Source organism: Macaca nemestrina, chromosome 8 (genome assembly GCF_043159975.1).
Source record: "Macaca nemestrina isolate mMacNem1 chromosome 8, mMacNem.hap1, whole genome shotgun sequence".
NCBI lineage: Eukaryota > Metazoa > Chordata > Mammalia > Primates > Cercopithecidae > Macaca > Macaca nemestrina.
Window position 1 is genome coordinate 54,876,165 of NC_092132.1, and position 13,151 is coordinate 54,889,315.

Here is a 13,151-nt window from a genome sequence, read left to right on the forward strand (position 1 = left end):
TGTGGCCAACAAACGTGAAAAAAAACTCATCATCACTGGCCATTAGAGAAATGCAAATCAAAAACACAATAAGATATCATCTCATGCCAGTTAGAATGGGGATCGTTAAAAAGTCAGGAAACAACCGATGCTGGAGAATATGTGGAGAAATAGGAACACTGTTACACTGTTGTGGGGAGCGTAAATTAGTTCAACCAATGTGGAAGACAATGTGGCAATTCCTCAAGGATCTAGAACCAGAAATACCCTTTGACCCAGCAATCCCATTACTGGGTATATACCCAAAGGATTATAAATCATTCTGCTATAAAGACACATGCACACGTATGTTGATTGCAGCACTGTTCACAATAATAAAGACTTAGAACCAACTCAAATATCCATCCATGATAGACTGGATTAAGAAAATGTGGCACATATACAACATGGAATACTATGCAGCCATATAAAAGGATGAGTTAATGTCTTTTGCAGCAAACTAACACAGGAACATTAAACATGAGTTCTTGTCTCAGCAAACTAACACAGGAACATTAAACCAAACACTGCATGTTCTCACTCACAAGTGGGAGTTGAACAATAAGATCACATGGACACAGGGAGGGGAAGATCACACACTAGGGCCTTTTGGGGGCTGGGGGGCTGGGGGATGGATAGCATTAGGAGAAATACCTAATGTAGATGACAAGTTGATGAGATGGTATCTTATTGTGGTTTTGCTTAGCATTTATCTGATAGTTAGTCATGGTGAGTATTTTTTCATATTTTTTGGCCACTTGTATGTCTTCTTTTGAGATGTGTCTGTTCATGTCCTTTTCTTTTTCTTTTTCTTTTTCTTTTTTTTTTTTTTTTTTTTTGAGACAGGGTCTCACCACTCTGTCACCCAGCCTGGAGTGTAGTGGCACAATCATGGCTCACTACAGCCTTAGTCACCCTGGGCTCAGATGATTCTCCCACTTGAGCCTCCTGAGTAGCTGAGTCTACAGGTGCACACAACCATGTCTGGCTAATTTTTAAATTTTTTTGTAGAGACGAGGTTTTGCCATGTTGCACAGGCTGGTCTTGAACTCCTGGGTTGAAGTGATCCACCTCTCTTAGCTTCCCAAAGTGCGGAGATTACAGGTGTGAGCCATTGTACCTGGCCTCTTTGACTACTTTTTAATGGGATTATTTGTTTTTTTCTCATTGATTTAAGTTCATTATAGATTCTAGATATTAGACAATTCTTGAATACATAGTTTGCGAATATTTTCTGCCATTCTGTAGGTTGTCTGTTTCTTCTGTTGATAGTTTCTTTTGTTGTGCAGAAGATCTTTAGTTTAATTAGGTCCCACTTGTCAATTTTTGTTTTTATTGCGATTACTTTTGAGGACTTAGTAATAAATTCTTTGCCAAGGCTGATGTCTAGAAGGGTATTTCCTAGGTTTCTTTTAGAATTTTTATAGTTGGAGGCCTTTCATTTAAGTCTTTAATCCATCTCAAGTTAATTTTTGTATATGATAATTGCTTGTCCAGTTTCATTCTCTACATATGACTACTTATGCTCTAATATTTAACAGTAGCTTTAAGTGACAAGGATTTTGCATGATATTTGTATTACTAGTGTAGGGAAGTTAGAACACTTAGTCTTGAATCAGAAAATTAAAATATTATATGTATATATTCTTTCTTGAGCTTGTGGGCAGGATGTTACCTTGAAATTTAAAAACATTCTTTTCTGTTTGGAAAAAATAATTGTAAAGATATATTGCAGTGTAATTGTATTTATGTTATGCATTTTTTATTACTAGTTTACTTATAGGAAAAAATTGAGCTGTAGAAAATAATTTTAAATCTTTGTGAAATTATTCTAAGAGTTAAGCAAGGAAGAATCCAGGGAAGTGAGTGGCTGTTATTTTGATAGAGATAAAAAATTACCGGCTACCATTTATTGAGCCCTTTGATTGTTCCATGTCTTAAATAAGTAATTTATATGCTTTCATTTAATCAACACCTTCATTCAACAAATGTTTATTATGTGCTTACAATGCTGCAGATATTGTTCTCAATGCTGGAGATACAGCAGTAAACCAAACAAGTGGTAGGGGTTGAGCAGATGTGAGGTCTCTAGTCTTGCTCTACTGTTCTATCCACTACAGAGAGTTCCTTCTAAACATTAAATCAGATGGTCTCTTTGCACAAATGCTTTTACTGGCTTCTTGTCTCATTCAGAGTAAGAAACTTTCCTAACAATAGCATTAAAGGTCCTGGAGGATCTTTAGTCTTCCTGTCCTATCCCATTTTCTACCACCCTCTCTCTTGCCTGGCCCACTTCTGCCATCGTGACCACTTTGCTTTTCTTTGAATATGTCAAGAATATTCTTGCTTCAAAATTTTTGTACTTGCTACTTCCCCACCAGAAATGCTCTTTCACTGAAAGATGCTCAGTCAAGCTTTTGGGTCTCTCCTCCACTGTCAGTGTTTCAAAGAGCTTTTCCATGACTGTCTTAAAAAACAGCAATACCCTACCCATGCCCATTAGTACTGTTTCCTTTACCTTTCTTTATTCCTCTCTATAACTTTTATCACCGTCTGACATAAGATCTGTTTCTTGGCTGCATTTTTGGGGTCTTACCTCAAAAAAACTTTGTTCACACCAATGTCCCGAAGTGTTTCCAGCATATTTTCTTTTAGTAGTTTCGTAGTTTAAGGTCTTATATTTACATCTTTAAATCAATTTGATTTGATTTTTGTATATGGTGAGAGATGGAGGTCTAGGTTCATTCTGCTGCATGTGGATACTCAGTTTTTCCAGCACCATTTATTGACGAGACCAAAAGACATACAAATGGCCAACAGGTGTATGAAAAAATACTCAGCATCACTAACCAGGAGGGAAATGCAAATCAAAACCACAATAAGATGTAATCTCACTCCAGTTACAATGGCTATCATAAAAAAGACAAAAAGGTAATAATTGCTGGCAAGGATGCAGAGAAGGATGCAGAGAAAGGGGAACTCACCTATACTATTGGGGGAATGTAAACTAGTGAAGCCACTATGAAAAACGGAATGGAGTTTCCTCAAAAAACTAAAAATAGGACTTCCATATGATCAGCAATCCCACTGCTGGACATATATGCAAAAGAAAGAAAAGCAGTATGAGATATGCTTGAGGGGATATTTGTACTCCCGTTTTTATCACAGCATAATCACAATAGAAAAGATATGGAATCAACCTAAATGTCCAACAATGCATGAATGAATAAAGAAAATGTGGTATATATACACAAAAGGGTATTATTCAGCCATACACAAGAATGAAATCCTGTCATTTGCAGCAAAATGGATGTCTGGAGAACAAAAGTGAAACAAGCCAGGCACAGAAAGACAAATATCACATGTACTCTGTCACATGTGGGAGCTAGAAAGAGTTGGTCTCAAACAGACGGAGAATGGAATGGTTGCCGGGGGCTAGAAAGGGTATGGGACAGGATGGGATGAAGAGAGCTTGGTAATGAGCACAGAAAAATGGTCGGGGGACTGTAGTTAACAATAATTTGTTTTATATTTCAAAAAATCCATAAGAGAAGATTTGGAATTTCCCTAAAACAAAGAAAATGATAAGCGTTTGAGGTGATGGATGTCCCAATTACTCTAATTTGATTATTACACATTGTATGCATGTGTCAAAATATCACATATACCCCCCAAATACTTACAAATACTATGTATCAATTGAAAAGAGAAGTGAAATATGGGAAAAAAGCAAGGCTTAGTAAATTAACCTCCAGAAAGACAGATGGTAAATAAGTGGTGGAACTGTGAGTCACACTCAAAACCTATTTTATCTCCCGGAAAACCATAAGGTTTATAAACTCCAAAAGGAAGATCAACTCTGAGAGCCAGGGGTCATTGACACTTCTGTTATCAAAGGAGGGAAATTAGAAATCCTTCTTACTAACACTACAAAGAGAAAAGAAGACATGGACAATGCCCCATAATTCTTAAGGTTCATGTATAACAGTATGTAGGATTTTGCCTTTTAAAAAGTACTTGTATTTTAAGTATTGTGCTCAACTAGTTTGCTTTTGGTGAGTACATCACTGGATACTTTAATATAAGAATTCGAATTGTAAGGAGAAGAATAATTGAATGAAAAACATGTTACTTCATGCATTCCTATTAAGCTGATCTACAGTGAGTCTGGTTGTTTAGAAAGGCAGGCCACAATCCAGATTTCAGTATTCAGTTGGGAGTAGTTGGGAGTAGCTTAATCTAAGCTTTATTATGAGTCAATAGTTTCTTAAAAACCCAAACTTAGCAAAGAATGGCACATGTCATAATGACTTACTTGGATTTTTTTAACCCTAAAAAAGTTTCACTTTTGCTTTACAGACCTATTCAAAACAAAGGATCAATTATTTTAGTAGAAGATTAGCACTCTCAGAAAAGTTACTTCTCCTCAAACAAATTCTAGTTTGTGAATTACGGCATTTCATTTAGTTTCTTTTAGCCTTCGGAATCTATTCTGTTGGGAGTTTGTTGGTTAGTACAGAATGTCAGTGAGGACAATGTCATAGATTTTAAATTTCTCTAGACTAATGAAATTCAGTCTCATCAACAGAGGCGTTGCATTTCTGCATTATTTAGGCTACAAACAAACCTGCCGCAACAGCTATTTGTTGACTTTAAATATAAGTTTATTTTTCTTTCATAGATAGTTCAGAAGTGAGTGGTTCAAGGCCAGTACAGAGGATCTTTGAACCTTACCATGTGGCTTTTGGGTTTTCTTCAGTCATTGCAATTCCCTCGCCAGTGGGAAGGGAGGAAGTCAGAGTAAGCAGAAGTTGCACATATCACCACTTACATCCTATTGGCTTAACTTTTCCATATATCCACTCTAAGCTGCAAGCAAGGTTGGAAAATGTGATGTCTAGCTTGGGCATCCATTTCCCAGCTAAAACTCAAGGAGGTCTACTATAGGAAAGAAATACGAGAAAACAAACATTGGGGTATAATTCACAGTTTTTGGCACAACTTGTATTCAGAAAGCCATGCCACAAAAACCATAACATTAGTGCCATCATTGATGAATTGATGGCAATTAATAAATGGATTGAAATAGTATTGTCATTGGAGAGAAATTTCAAAGCTTATCCGTATTCCAGTTCTGTAGTTTTAGCCTTATAAATGAAATACCATATGTTATCGCAATTCTAAAATTATAAAGATTCCAGTGCCCCATTCCTCTAGCCATGTTAGCACTCCCCTTAAACAAGTCTTTAAACTTTTTTGTATACACTACCCATCTATTTATGTATTTATTTATTTTAGATTCAAGGGGCATATGTGCTTGTTTATTAAATGGGTATTACATAAGTAATAGTGGGGTTTAAGCTTCTAGCGTACCCGTCATCCAAATATTGGACATTGTAGCCATACACTACACATTTAAATATTAGCATTTCAATGGCTCATAAGAAGGAATATAGCACTCATAACAACACTGAACAAGTCAGCAATAATGGTGATGAAATCACTATTAAGAGTTGCCGTGTCTTCCAGTGAATATAAAAGCTGCACAATAATGACAATTCCTGGGTTGGCCCTTCAGCACTGTGTTATATTGAATCTAATTATTCCCTTCCTGAGCTGTTCTTCCTTATGTGTTTCATTATACCCTAGAGCTTATTTTGGCCTTGACTTGACATTTTGCTCTGTCTCTTTACTCATAGTGAGCCTAATTCTACTGCTTGCAATATGCAGTGGAGTCAACACTTCACTCGATAGAATGCTACTGAAACAATAGGTAAGCTCAATTAAAGCAAAAATAAATGTTATATGTTGAATGAAATTTAATGGCAAGCCTGTAAAGTGTTCATGGCACTCAGAGAGTATGTCTGCATGATGTAAAAATGCCCAAGCTGCTCAGACCACTCTGAATGGCCAGCATGGAAAGGGTTTTTCGGTGGTGTTCCCTTAAATACTAGCATTCTTTTGGAAGAGCAGAGATTTGCAACATTAACAAGTTGAATGTCTTGCTCTATAAGGTGACTTAGTGTGGAAGCGTAAAAGGTCATACAGAAAAACAAGCATTTTATGGAGTGGACCTTTAAAGGTTAGTACTTTGCATATTTGGATTAAAAATACTGTTAGTCTTTTAATTGCTCCCAAAAGGAAGAGATTTGGGGGTCTAATATAATCAGTGCATGTTAAAACAGAAGAAAGAAAAGCACCAAGGACCCAAGCAAAGGGAAGTCCTTTTGCACAGATCCCACTAAAAATTGGGAGATTGCTTTTATAAAGTGATTTCATAAACTTTCCATGTTAATTAGAAAACTAATTCAGGATGTATAATAGTGAGAAAGTTGATTTTTCATCATTCTTTGGGAAATTGATAATCTTTGTTGACTTGAAAACTATCAGAAGTTCTTGACTCTGGCAATAACTGCCTGACATTGGACAAGGCACAGATATACAAACGGCTTTCCTTTCTCATTTAGAAACTGTTGTAAATGTCAAAAGAGCTGATGTGCTTGAAAGTGCTTCACAAACTGTTAGGCGTATGTAAGTATGAGCTAGCTGTAATGAAAATGAAGTTCCTACTGAAATATATTCTACATGAACATTGCATTCAGCTAAGTGCATGATACACAAATATACAGTAGGTAAAATTTGTCTTCAATCTCACATCCTTTTTTAATATTATATTTTTCCTCTTTTCTGTAACCATTTCCCTTTAAGTATATGTCTAATGTCCCATTCTTGCTAACTTTCTAACTTGAGGATGGGAACATTTGGTGTCTGTGGCTTACTTTTCCCTTGAAACCCCTCAGATGAGATGAGAGGTACTTACAAGACACGTGTCACAAACTCATAGATGTATCTAGTGCAAAGTAGAAATAAAGGATAGTGAGATAATTTACAATTCTCACAAACAATATTAACTGACCATCATTGTAATACAGGCATCATTGCTTTACATTTGTGTGTACATATAAATATAAACATATGTAACTATACTTATAACTTTGAAAAGCATGAAACAGTTTGGCTTCTCAAATTAATTTTCAAATCTGAAGCACACATCAGCTAGAGGCGTGGCAGAGACAAACAGGAATGAATGAAAAATATGTTATTGATTATAAAAACTTACAATCTTCATCAAGTTTGTTACATGATTATGGAATTTTAACTCTGCATTCAATAATACTGTTCTTGGTTATAAAATTTTTATTCAGAATATATATCACTTAATTAAACAAATGTTGTTCACCTGACTAGCATAGAAAACACTTGACAAGATATGATAGGAAATAAAATGTAAATAAAACTTGTATATCGACCATGAGATGTTCAGAGTCCACTGAGAGAAAAAAGCATATAAAAATCCACTATGAAAGATAGGCTCTAATTCAAAGAAAGGAATAAATAATGTGGTGTGAGAGGAAAAGAGTAATTTGAATGTCAAATTAATTTATAAAATAATTGATGAAAACTGTAAGTCATGAATAGAACTAGGTCCTAAAAAGTTAACCTCCACTAATATCAAGAAACCAACACTTCACTAGATTTTATATATGTGTGTGTGTATATATATATTTATATATAATATAATTATATAATATAATATAATGTATATATTTCTTAAGGCACTGCAGTTACTACAAAGAAGGCATTATGAACTGATTCCAGCTCTAAAGTAATTTAGAAGCTTCTTGGTGAAGTAATATAAACAAATAAAATATTTAAATCACATTTCAAGACCGTGAAGTTCCACAAGCAGATTATTGATTGCTGAATATATCCTTCAGACACTAACTAAGGAAATGCTCACCTCAGGTGGGGACAGAAATGATGTATGGGAGAGGTGCAATTAAAGTTGGTACTGAACTTTGGGAGGGCTTTGCATAGTTAATCAGGAGGCAGGAGGTCATGGGCAGAAGGAAGCATGAGGAAAAACAAACAGGTGTGTAAATGCTAGGCCAGAAGTTCCCTCCTCTGTGAAGGCTTCCACAAGCCATTCTCACTTCTGGTCCATCTGTGTCTTCTGCACATTCACATTTTGTTGTATGTATCACGTTGCAATGTAATTACTGATTAGACAGTTGTTTCCCCCTACTGCACTGAGTATTCCCTGAAAACAGGAATTCTGATCTACCTTTGTAGTTCTGGTCCCTGGCACACTGAAGACACATTTAATAACTTAACCTTGAAATGAGCCAACAGAACTCTGTGGGAAAATAGGAATAAGTATGGAATAGTAAATTGGAATGGGTTTGAGAAAGACTTTAAAAACAGAAATATAAAAATTTTTGAACTTTTTACTATAGATAATTAATCAATTTTATTTTGTTAAATTGAAAAGTGGCCTTAAAGATTATTCGTAAGCATATTCTCCCAAGTATCAACAGCCTTTGATCAAAATGTGTACATTAACAGCTGATTTTTTAGTATATGGTCCTTACCATCACTTCTTCAGGAACTCAAGAACCATCCCCCAAGGCGAATTAATTGTGGAGGTCCCAGGGAGTAAACTGCATATGCTTAGCAACAAACTTGTTCATATTCTTTTCCTCTAGCCTTTTGTATAGGTTTGCTGCTTACAAAGTACTGGAGAAAAGCAACTCGAGCCTAAATTCCACAGATTCCAGCAGGTTCTTGCTTCCCTTTTTCTTATACAAGGGGCATACCTGGTGGTTCATACTCTCTAAGAAATGAGCACTCTCCATCTCTCCTGTTCACCCTAGATATATCTCCTTCTACTGTCATTCCACTTCAGGTATCCACTCATGCCTCAAGCATTATCTCTCTTTTTTTTCAGCCAACCCCTGCCCTTAAACAAAATCATCATTATACAGACATTTCCTAGTCAGAGAAATGGGTTGTGGTTCTACAAGTTCCACACACCCATCTTCCAATTGGCTTATTTAAGAGATTCTGCTAAGAAAGATTGATCTGACAGTAGTGTGCAGATGGAGGAAAGAAAAATAAGCATGGAGGCAAGAGGATTCATTTGAAAGTTTGTAATGTAGGAATAAAATGATCATAAAAGTCTAATAGGACTGTGGTTGTCAAGTTCATGTAGGAGAAAAGATGAATGGGAAGAGTGTGTGGAGTGGTGAGTGACTGCAAATATGAGTGAGAAAGAAGTTGAATATACTGTGAGCAAATAATATGGCCGTTCTCAGGAAACAGAGGAGGAAGGAGAGACCGTTATTTTTACATTCAAGTGAATCGGGCTTGGGGTGCTGGTAACATTTCAAATGGACATACCCAGCAGGAAATTAGAAAACATTGGAGAGCATGTAGAACGAGTTGTTTGAGTTGTTTAACAATGTTATAGATTTGTTTTGTTCAGGAACATCTTGGGTATTCTTGGGATACCCGAGAGAGGGTACAAGGAGAGGAGCAGAAGGGCAGAATCACCAAAGTTTCACTGTATTTCTAAAAGTACCCACATTTTACTGACTCAATGTCTTCACAATGCTTGATGTTATTCTGTAAGCATGACACAGGATTTTTTTCCCTCCAGGACAAAGGTACCAGTGGATGAGAATAGTACCAGGTAATAAATAATTATACTTGTTACTTAAATTTGCTTGTAAACTAAATATATAATTATACACAGTATTTCCTATTCTATACATATTACAGATAAAGAATAATTCTGTCTCTTTATTTTTTTCTTTGACTAAATACTTCTGATTCTTGAGGATTTGTGTCACAAATATAGCAAATATAAATGTTTCCTGTATCTGCATACATAGAACCATCCCTTGTTCATATTCAAAGTCAGCAAAAGAAAATCATCTCTGAATTCTCAATATCTAGCAAGGTGTCTGGCACAAATCAAGTGCTCAATAAATATTTATTGACTGTGAATGAATTAGAAAAAAATTGGTGTAATTCTTAAATGAGAAAATTTTTAAAGCATCCAAAAAGCTATAAAGAAAATTTAGCATATGGTGCTATTTAGAAAACATGGTGCAGTTTTTCACTTTGAAAAACATTTAAACATTGTACCTTCAAAATAGATTTTTAAGACTTTAAAAATCCCAAATAGCTTATTTATTTCCAAAAATAAAACTGCAAACATCTGGAAGCAAGATGCAAACTCTTGCCCTTGGAGATTATTTCTCATTTTAAGATTTATCCTCCTGTGTTGCCATGACTACTGACCATGAACTGAAATTGCTGTGTAATACATTCTATCTCCCATAGTGATTATACCTGAAACCAGTGGTAAGTTTCTAATAATCAGAGGAGACAACTTCAAAGGTGGACTTGACAGAATCTTCATACATTATGTTAAAATCTTCTCCAGGGGGTTGGGCTACTAGTTGTTTATTCAAACGTGGCATTAGTATGGACAGGTTAATTAAATATGGAGCAGGAAATTCTGCCAAATAGAAATTCTTTTGTCACATTCTAATGTGTCAAGTCATGTCAAAAAGGAGAAAAACAGAGAACACCCAATTCAATGTTAGTTGGATGTGCAAGAGAGTGGTTGTGTATTTGGTAAACAAATGCTCATCCTCTGAGAGCTCCTAAAACAGTAATTTCTAATCTGAGACATATAAATTCTTAGTTGGAGGGAAAGAAATAATGTTTGGTGTTCCAGAAAATAAAATGAACCCACTTAGGCATACTGATACCTATAATACCTAATAATTTACTCTTTCATTAACGCTAGGGTGATTTACATTATTTTTACATAAGATTCCCAAGCTTGTGAATCATGTAGGAGAAAGTTATTTGTGCTTTAATAGCATATGGTCTCACATAACTGCATTCTTCCTGAAGGCAGATAGATGGCTACCTTTAGCTAGTAGATTTCAGGCTGACCAAGAAAAGGGAAAGACAGAGTGAGATATTGTTGAGATCGTTCTCACAACTGCCATAATCTATGGGCAGGAGTGATGTATTTGTTTTCCACTGGGGCTAAGAACCATGGATTTTCCAAAATCAGATGTATCTTTTGCTTCCAGAAATGTTGCATTCTCATCTCAATATTTTAACCTAAAAGTAAGCACTAGGAGTATTATTCTAATTGTGCTTCTGCACTGAGTTAGATGATGGGTGCACTATCATGAACAGGAGGGAATAAGCCACTGCCCTCATGCTGATGGTGCTTCCACAGCAGGAGTGGATGAGATAAATCTCAAAAGGAAAGAGAAAGAGACAAGGAAGGAAGGAAAGAAGGAAGGAAGAGAGGGAGGGAGGGAGGAATGTAGAGAGGGAGGGAGGGAGGAAGGAAGGAAGGAAGGAAGGAAGGAAGGAAGGAAGGAAGGAAGGAAGGAAGGAAGGAGAAAGAGACAAGGAAGGAAAGAAGGAAGGAAGGGAGGGAGGAAGGAGGAGAGAGAGGGAGGAAGGAAGGAAGGGAGGAAGGGTGGATGAGAAAACAAGTTGATAAGTGTCATGAAGGAAAGAAGACAGGATGCTGAGGTACAGAATGATGAGTGGCAGTGGAAGGTGGGAGAGACAGCTACTGTAGATAAGGAGGTCAGGTAAAGTCCATGTGAAGAAGTGACATTTCAGAGGGATCCAAAGGGTTTATATGCTATAGGCAGACTGTTGGAAGTGAAAGAATGAGAAGTGTGGAGTTTAAATCCTGCATCTTTTATTTAACCTCTTATTAATTCAGTGAATATTACATTGGGTATCTGCTACCTGTAAGTCACTGTGTTGTGTGCAGGAAGGTCCCTCATAGGACAAAACAGACATGGCTCCTCATTTATGGCACTTACAGTGTCATAGGGAAGAGAGCTGTTAACCAAGGAGTTTCCACTGTGATGTATATAGCACTGTAAACTTGACTACATTATTGTAGAATAAAGTGAATCACAGGAAGTGTGGAACACGAAGATTCCAGAGAGGTGAAACTGATGTTTTGTCAGCCTCAGGACATGTAAGCTTCTCCGGGTCCCAGGAGATGTGAAAAGAGAGCACAGCAAGGAGAGGGGAGATTTACAACCATGCTGGACCTTGAAAAGGGCTTTTTGTGCATAGACTAGAGTTCTATTTAAGGAACCTAAAACAAAGGAGGAGCAGAGCTCTCTTTTCCTTTTCTCACTTGCTCCCCAAATCTCTACTCCCTGCACCTTACATTTGATGTGTGTGTGTGTGTGTGTGTGTGTGTGTGTGTACGTGTACACACGCGAGCATGTGCACAGAAGCACCATACACACATCCTGGGAAGAAAAGCTTTTGGTTCACTCCTTTTGCAAACAAGTATGAAGAGCACTGCACCTTGTCACCACTCCAGCTACATATAAAAGAGAAAATCTAAAGAAAGAGAGCACAAGATACCCTACATGCACTCTGAACCTAACTGATTGACTTGCTCATCAGAATGAAAGCACTATTCCCAAAGCTGGAGTTAAATAAAATGTCCTTGTCCTTGACTTTGATCTTTCCTTATGGAGTGAGTAGAAACGCATATGCTCTCCTGGCCAAAGACAGCGATGATTGAACCTCTTTACTCAAATTATGACCTAAAGCAACACATACTGTCTTTCCTCTCTGTATCGTGCTCTCCTGAGCACTGCATCATCCCTGTGGTGGTGTAGGCCTCCACAATCACATGTCTCTGTCTTAGAAAAATAGCCTCTGAGGATCTCTGCTCAATGAGAAAATAAGAGAACTGGGATCTAAAAAATATTGCCACAGTTATATTGATTTTTTTTAATCATTGATTGATAAGAAATATTTTTGTTAAATTGAAATAGCTAATTCATAGGTTTCTATAAGTGATATATAATATCTCCCAGTCAGTTTGAGTCAATATTTTATGATAAAATTAGAATCCTTATTTAGTTTGCAAGACCTAGGACATTATGGTCTGTAAGTCAAAACAGTGGTCTGTCTTCCTCAGGAAAAGTATAAACTAATAAGTTTAGTGATAATTAAAGATTTGCTTGAGCAAGGACTTTTTGTTAATGTGAGTGCAGAAGCAGTCTATTACTAATATGGACTGTAGAAGAATAAAGGTATCATAAAATACGGCTTCCCCACCACTGTTCTCCATGTTGTCTCTGAATGGAAAGGTATTTGGTGATATATAGATGACAAAACCGATCACATAACAATAAACCACAGCAAAGCTCTTGCATATTAAAAACCAATAAATACAAGTAGATAAGACACTGTCAGTTTATGTAGTTCAT

The 13,151-nt window shown here is 36.4% G+C and overlaps 1 long non-coding RNA gene across 9 annotated transcripts in view; it reads left to right on the top strand.

Moving 5' to 3' along the window:
* LOC105497280 (uncharacterized) overlaps positions 1-13,151 on the top strand; it is a 326,269-nt gene that overhangs the window by 92,084 nt on the left and 221,034 nt on the right. For 7 of the 9 annotated variants that reach the window (XR_011606903.1, XR_003021605.2, XR_003021600.2 and 4 more), the window contains 2 exons: positions 5,718-5,791; positions 9,518-9,550. This is a non-coding gene — a long non-coding RNA (uncharacterized lncRNA). Of the gene's footprint in view, positions 1-5,717; positions 5,792-6,032; positions 6,101-7,634; positions 7,825-9,517; positions 9,551-13,151 lie in introns of all 9 variants that reach the window. The other 2 variants (XR_003021607.2, XR_011606905.1) reach the window with 2 other exon arrangements.